Genomic DNA, 8,435 nt, shown 5'->3' with positions numbered 1-8,435 from the left:
GGACACTCCGGAATGTTCCTTGGTAGGCCTGGAAACGCCTCGTTATTCCACTAGTAGACCTCGACAAAGTCACAGGGAAGTGTAGACAGCAACCTGACCTCAGATAAGGGAAAGATGAATGGGTAGATGGATGGATGGATGATTTACTAGCAAATTCTAGTAACATTTCACAACAGTTTACGATAAAACTGAAAATCATACATACCTTAACCGATATGTAATATATGTAATATGAAATAAATAATGATATCAATTTACTTTAAACCTGATATTCTACAGCTGCGTAAATTTGTAGGACATAAACAACGCGTATTGGAATTTAATATATAGAAAAAAAAAATGTACGAACAAAACACAATGTTCAAGTAACCACTGGGCCTTGCAAACCAACACTGCTGGAGTCTGGCACTTGTGGGCAGTTTTGAGAAATGTTTCAAAGAAAAAAGCCTGTAAAGATGTCTCCATTTAGATCATATTCAAGAATCAGAGAAAAGCTATTAGAACAGTCTTTGAATTAAATATACTTCATATTTGGTGATTTTGCATCAATTCCAAGATATCATTCAAGTAAATATCTGTTACAACCTTCGCAAAAAATAGTAGCAGAAAAATGTAAAAGCAATTAATCATGGAATTTTTGGTGATTAATTAGTTAAAAAAAATCACTTGACCGCACTAACACCCATCCATCCATTATCTGTACCGCTTCTCCTGCTGGTGTGCCGGAGCCTATCCCAGCTGTCTTCGGGCAGTAAGCGGGGTACAACCTGAACTGGTTGCCAGCCAATTGCAAGGCACACATCGACGAACAATCATCCGTGCTCACACTCATACCTAGGGGCAATTTAGAGTGTCCAATCAACCTGCCATGCATGTTTTTGGAAAATGGGAGGAAACCGAAGTACCCGGAGGAAACCCACGCAGATACGGGGAGAACATGCAAACTCCACACAGGAAGGCCGGAGCCGGAATCCAACCCACGACCTCCATATTGTGTATATATATATATATATATATATATATATATATATATATATATATATATATATACAATAAAACCTACCCCTTTAAAGTAAAACAAGCCATGCAGAAGTGTTGTATTATGCATGGTTGGAGGAATATGGAGGTTTCAGCTGGTGGTGAGGGAAGACCTTGTTGTCATGGCAACTAATGGACCATATTTGGCAAGTCCTATCCAACTGCCTTTCCCGTTAGATGCCCATGAAGTCCTTATATAGGCTTGTCAGACTGATTTCATTAGAATAAGCAGCATCTCTATCTTCCTGACACAAGTGCTCAAAGTCAAATAATTGTTAAAAGGCCCCATTGGAAGGAGTTGTCATTTTTTTTGAGCCAACTATAAGAATTTAAAAAATGCTCCTTGTGATGTACAATGTATTGTCTTAAATAACAAACACATACAGTACACCCTACACACACAGCACACACACATATGGGGAAAGATATTTGGCTGTTCATCCATATACACAGTAGCAGCAGACCTAATTGCAAAGTGGGACACTATATAGGGCACTCAAGAAAATAATGAAGGGCGAAAAAGAGTGTAGGAAGCAAATTAGATCAGCGACGCAGTGCAGTGTCCAAACGCAACACACGCACCATGAGTTTATTTTTCAGTTGGTTTGGCTATTTTTCTTAATCTGAAATTACATTCTTAAAACTAAAAGATCATTTGGCCAAGCAGTTTTACAGTTCTGCAAAACAAGACAGCTCATTATCCATAGCTCATATTTCTCTCAAAACTGTTCACGTATGTATATATTGCAAAGATCCTTCTCACTAGCTTTGAATTATTAGCATTCACTTAGTAGCTTTGCCAAAAATAACCTGGATGGTTCAGCTCAACATCATAAAACACGTGCAAACATTTTCACCCCTCCCAAAACAGTTTACCAATTAAATAACATTGCCAGTCAGCACCCCAAAATGCTTTGATATTTAGTCACAATGACAGAGGTCTTGCTAACAGAATACAAGCTGATTTCCCTGCTACAAAAAAAAGACATAAAACAGCATGATTTTGCTGTCTTTTCATGCTGGTCTTGTTAGTGTCACCAGCAAGAACCAAACAGCAGTGGCAGCAAAAGCAAAACAAAAGAGTCAAGATTTCAACAGCTGAACCATCCGTCACTGGGCAATACAGCGGGGGAAGAAACTCAAACGTCTCAACCCATCCTCTACACCAGGGGTGGGCAAACATTTTGATTGGTGGGCCATAATGGGTTCTAAAATTTGACAGAGAGGCCGGACCAGGAGCAAATGGATGGAGTGTTTTGGTAACCTCACCTCATCAGAGAAAAAAAAAATACATTTAATTTTAAATGAAAGTGAATAAAAGCATTACAACAATATATGTCTTTGAAAAACCACGGTATTTAGAAAATAAAAAATTAACAAGGTTTATTTATTTAATTTTTTTCAAGTTTGGCGGGCCGGATCAAAACGTTTAACGGGCCGCATGTGGTCCCCGGGCCGTAGTTTGCCCACCCCTGCTCTACACTGATCCCCTGTGATGTTCTTCCACGCCAGATCCAGTGGCTGGAGAAGGAACCTCTGGTCCTGAGCCCCAAGCAGAAAAAAGATTCTCAATTGAATTAATAAAAGGTATGGTAGGAGCAACTCCATTTCATAAACATCCATAAAAAAATGTTCCAAAAAATTCATATATGACTTTCATGGTATTATGTTCTAGACTAATTTTGAGAATGGAACAGGCTATTGTTGAGAAGATGACTTGCACAATGAAATCATGCTGACATGTTTTGGAGAGAACATCCATTAGAGTCAATCAGCTAATATGGTCAGATCTCAGCGAGATCTCTTTAATTGGAAAATGTGCCAAATGTGAGCTTATTGTGTTAACTGTAGGCCATTTATACATAAACATTTGCAGAGACGCTGTGACATTTAAGACCTGTACAAGACATTTGCAAATTGATTAAAACAATGAGAAATGGCATTCTGTTGTGAACGATTGCCACGTGGTATTTTGAGAATGTAATTCCATTTTTTAAACAAATTATAAATTAGCCAAGCCAAACGGGGAAAAAATTGCAATACGTAGATATCATGTTCATCAGCAGAGTGTTGTGACATATTAATGCCTCAGTTGCTGTTCAGTTGCTATGGCCCTTTTATGCTTTGTTCCTTTATGATGTCATAGGCTTGATACTTTAGAGTATTTAAGAGGGAGTTATTCAGTGACACATTGTCAGAACGTCAAGCTTTCTTTGAGTGAGGATCTCAGCCTCCTTCCATGTGTTCTGAATCCAGGCCCGCTTGTTGTTACTTGGAATTTTTGTATATAAAGACTTTTTCGTCGCCACTTCCGTCTCCTGTCTGCTTCTGGGTCCAAATCTCGATCATCACGTGACACAGAGACTATTAATATTGGTGTATACTGTTTTATAATGCAGTATCTGATAACTGCTGGCGATTGGTGATCGGCTGAAAATGGCACATATAGTTTAAAGAAGACTGAGAATTAGTTCGATGTTGAACAAATACATTTATATTTTAAGTTTAATAGTACAGATAATTAAACAATAAATAAATTTTATTTACATTTTTTGTAATATTAAAAAAATCTGTTAGGTATGAATTACGAGTTCAAGAACCAGAATTTGAAAAAAAAAATGAAAAAAAACAGATGTTGATGGTGAATGATAAGTAGTCACTATATGCATACTTAAAGTCCATCTCTCTCTCTGAATTGTTCGTTTATCCACCCATTTCCTTCACCATCACTGACGATGGCTTTTCCCGGTGGCCCGGCGCGCCTAGTCCCTCTATTCATGGTTAGGTGACAAAAATTTTGGCACTGTATTATTTTCTTCTGCACTGATGTAACTTTGTCTGCATGTCCCCAAATACCTCAAAATTAGCTGAGACAGATCAATATTAAAAAGCAAGCAAGATTTCCGCACATTTTGGGTGGTCAAAGATGAGTTATCCGGCCTACTGTGTTGTGATAAATAATAATGGAATACTGCATGCCAATCATCAAGTTGAAAATGCAGTGACAGAGGGGATTCCATTGTACTGCATGTCTAAAAATAGGCGCGGAAAACACATTTTTAAGTAGCCAGAGCACACAGAGCGTAGAGACCAGCGTGACGTGATCACGCAAAAGTTATGTCATGAGTAATTACGGAACCGGGTATATTGTCACATACCTACTATATCCATCCATTACCTGAACCACTTCCCCTCACAAGGGTCGCAGGAGTGCTGGAGCTCATCCCAGCTGTGTTCGGGCAGTACACCCTGGACTGGTTGGCAGCCAATCACAGGACACGCAAAGACAAACAACCATCCATGCTCACAAACACACCTTGGGGGAATTTAAAGTGTCCCATTAACATATCCTGTAAGTCTTTTGAATGTGGGAGGAAGATCCGAAGAAAACCCACACAGGCACGGGGGGAACATGCAAACTCCACACAGGAAGGCCGGAGCCGGAATTGAACCGAAGACCTCAGTACTCTGAGGCGGAGGTGCTTACCAGTCACTCAGCGTGCAGCCCTACCTGCTGTATGTTCTGTTTAAAAGAATACTTGTATATTAAGAGCCGTGACATTTTAGTTTAACATAATACTTTAATACACCTCTGTAGGTCAGGGCCTGAATGTGTTGCTTGATAATGAGCGAGCCATAAAAATGTATGATTAAATAGCACCTAATCTATAAAATTTCTGCATGTGAACATGTGGCTATGACAGCCCACATCCTTATTTGGAAATAAGTCAGTTCTTTAAACTCTTGAGTTTGTTTTACAGCAATTATAGCCATCGGTTTGTATTTATGTCAAAGTTGTTAGTCCCATTTCAGGCCACATAAACAACAAACCTATAGCAGGTAGTTTCATCACTGAGCCAACAGAAAGAATAAACTTAATCAAGATTGTTTTAAAAATGTTACGATAATCATAATACGGAGTCTCCACATTTTTGGTTTAATTATATGTTCGAAAAAACAGATTATACCATCAGAAATTAATCATGCAAAGTACCCGACACTTGTGATGAGGATGGCACTTAATGCCATCGACCCTACTGGGAGGATGAGATCACAGTGGCGCCACTGATGATTGCATCCCCGCAGATTTATCTGAAAGGGCTTCTGCATCATTCTCTAGAGATCTAAAAATCCTTATTTCTACCTTTGGTGTCGCAGAGAATCTTCATTGATTTCCTGTCAAGGAGAAACCTTCTGTATGTATGTATGTATGTTGCTTTATCATCGTTAGTGAACAGAACTGACTTGCCTCTGATTGGCTCAATTGCCTACAGTACCACTTCTACGCACAGTAGTGGAGCAAGTCTGACAATGTGAGCCATTATAAGAATTTTCACTGGAAGACCAAGCCTTCGCATATTGATTTTCAACTGAACAATGAGAAGTGAGACACAATATCTCTCAGGTTTGCAGCTGTCCACCCATTCACTGGTTGACCAAAGAAAAATGAACAGTTGACGTCGAGCGAGAGTTGGAAAAAGACTGATTCCAGTATTATATATCATGGAATTATTATTGAAATCATGGGCAAGACTCAATCTTGGTTTAGTGTTTATTTTCAGGTTTTCCTTGTGTTCTTTTGTGTGCATGAGCGCTTTTTATCCCCGTCTTCTGTGATTTCAAATCAGCTCCCCCTGCCACTTGTGTCTCGTCCTGGGGTTCATCATTGCCTTCTCAGCGTGTATTTCGTGCGCTGCTTTCGTTCAGTCTTTCTCGGTTTGTTGTCATTGTCAGTTGACCTCCGCCCTTTGTCCATGCCACGACTTATTGCTTTGATTTGCTCCAAGTCAAGCCCTGTTTTCCGAGTGTTTTATTGTTACTTTGATTCTGTTGCATTATTTTGGACTTCAGTATTTTTGAGTACCCCATAACCTTGTTTGTCTTTTTGTTTTTTATTTCGGCTGTCAGCGAGGTAAGATTTTTTTTTTGCTCCCAACCAGAAAAAATTGTTATGTTTGAATAAAAGAAAACTTGAAACCAATAGAAAAATAAGACAAGATAAACGCCATAAGGGTTGATACCTATTTTGAAAAAGGCATTGGTCATATAATCTCAGTGTGAGCTTCAGACATTATGTAATTACTTGCCAAATCAATAACATATTTTCAGTTTCTTTTTAAATACCAAAATCCCTGGAGGAGAACTTCTCTTTAGCACACTCACACTCACTGAAAAAAAAAAAAACACATTCTAACAAATGAACCATGCCACTCGTAAAAAGTACTAAATCGCTGGTGTTAGGCGAAGTACTCGTCCACTAGCGATAACTGTAGTAGTGGCATGACTCAGGTGGTAGAGTGGCCGTTTCTCAATCTGAAGGTTGTGATTACAGTCCTCAAATCTAGAGTGATGTTTTTTAATAAACTAATACTATGCAAGCTCATGTTATTCACAAACTGTGCTTGTAAAAATAGCCTTACCATTTTTACCCCAAATAAATGCATCCATCCATTATCTGATCTACTTATCCTCACAAGAGTCGCAGGCGTGCTGTATCACTCCAGATGTTTTTTCATTGCTTATGCAGGCATGTTAAGAAGAGACATCGCTTTTAGGGCATGCATACTTGGGTATACCCTTAAATTGAGTCTGGGGTGGGTCAGTGCCTTCATCATCATCATTATCTTGACAGCAGTGCATGAGCGATCTCCATCCCTTTACTTATAATATGAAATGAATCTACTGAATTGTGATAATCAAATGAGTCACAACTTGTCATGAGGAGATAAAGTGAGCATTAACTGAAATTACGCGCAATATGCATACTCCAGTATTTCTTGTTGGCCTATTAGGATGGAGATGGGGTCATAAATTTGTTGACCACACTTTTAGTGAATCCTGCTTGTGCTCATTCCGCCGCCACATATCATGGGTGTCCTTATTCTTTACTTTCCAACCTTTCTCCTTCACTCCATCTCAGAAAGCACATGAATCATAGCAGTCTCCCACATTCTCACCTCTATCTCCCCTTTCCTCATATTCCTCTAGTGTTTCAGACAAGTGGGTCACTGGCAACTGCAGGCCTGCTTGCTTTCACTTGAAGAGAATCACATGCAACCGCAGCGACCAAAACAAAGGTTTTTAAAAGAAGGACTTTCTGCCAGGACTGTTTTTCCAGAAGCCACAAAATGGCGTAGAGCGTGTGATCTATCCATTGACACTATATTGCCCAGCCGTCCTCCATTCATGACCTGGGCACCTTCCATCATCATCCCTCTGTCCTTATTCATAAAAATAATCATCCTCCGTCCTTGTCATTGCATTTCGTCAGTCCCTTGGCCGCCGCCCAAAAAATAAAAACAAAAAAAACATCTGTGCATGACGAGGCTCACGGTAGAGGTTTCTTAATTCAAAAACATTATTTAAAGTTCATTGGCTGGCTAATAACCTATTCATATCCTCATAATTTCTGGACTACAAAACATACCTGTGACAAAAGTCATGATAGCTAAATTTAGCCACAAAAATTGATTTGTACCCACATAAGCTGCTTCGGACTAATAGAACCGTAATGGTGAGAGAAAAGGACCCAAGAGCAACCGGACTATGAGAAGGGGTTTATTTTGGGGGAAGCAAGTGAAGGCAGCGGGTCCGGAGTTCAGCAGGTCAAGCGATGGAGTGGTGGACGCGGTGGGAACCAAGTGAAGGCAGCGGCTCCGGAGTTCAGCAGGTCAGGCGATGGAGTGGTAGATGCGGTCCGGTCTTCTAGGGCAGGCGGTAGTGACACGGGCTTTGGCGGACAGGCAGAAGGCTTGAGGAAGCACACAAAAGCACAGGATTAATACGAGCACAAGGACAGCGGTAGCAATGCAAATCTGCTTTTCGCAAGTACGGGCCAAAGTACCACGGGTGTAACAGGATAATCCGGCGCCTGACTCCGGGCTGCGCTGAGCTTTTATGCTGTTGCTGATTGTGCTGATGAGCTGCAGGTGCGCAGGGGCCGGCGCCAGAAATTGCAGGGGCGTGCCTGGGCGTGGAACGAGGAAGCCAGCCAAGCCCTGAAAGACAAATAATAGACTCCACGGGACATTAAAAGCACAGGACACCACAGTGGGTGGTAGTATCTATAGTACAAACACAGGTAGACGCTATTTTTCCCCAAATGAAGCAGAACGCATCTATCATTACACAGCGTACCGGAACCTACCTCAGATTCTTGCATGTCACACGAGAACAATTCACAGATATAGTCGGACCGGGTCACAATGTAGAGATCCATCCATCCATCCATTATTTTCCGCTTATCCGGGGTCGGGTCGCTGAGGCAGCATCTTCAGCAGGGAAGCCCAGACTTCCCTATCCCCAGCCACGTCTTCTAGCTCTTCCGGAGGGATCCTCAGGCGTTCCCAGGCCATCCGGGAGTCATAATCTCTCCAGTGTGTCCTGGGTCGTCCTCG

Source organism: Idiotropiscis lumnitzeri, chromosome 5 (genome assembly GCF_059441095.1).
Source record: "Idiotropiscis lumnitzeri isolate Australia: NSW breed Sydney's pygmy pipehorse chromosome 5, RoL_Ilum_1.0, whole genome shotgun sequence".
In the NCBI taxonomy this organism is placed as follows: Eukaryota; Metazoa; Chordata; class Actinopteri; order Syngnathiformes; family Syngnathidae; genus Idiotropiscis; species Idiotropiscis lumnitzeri.
Note: the sequence above shows the minus strand (reverse complement) of the source record.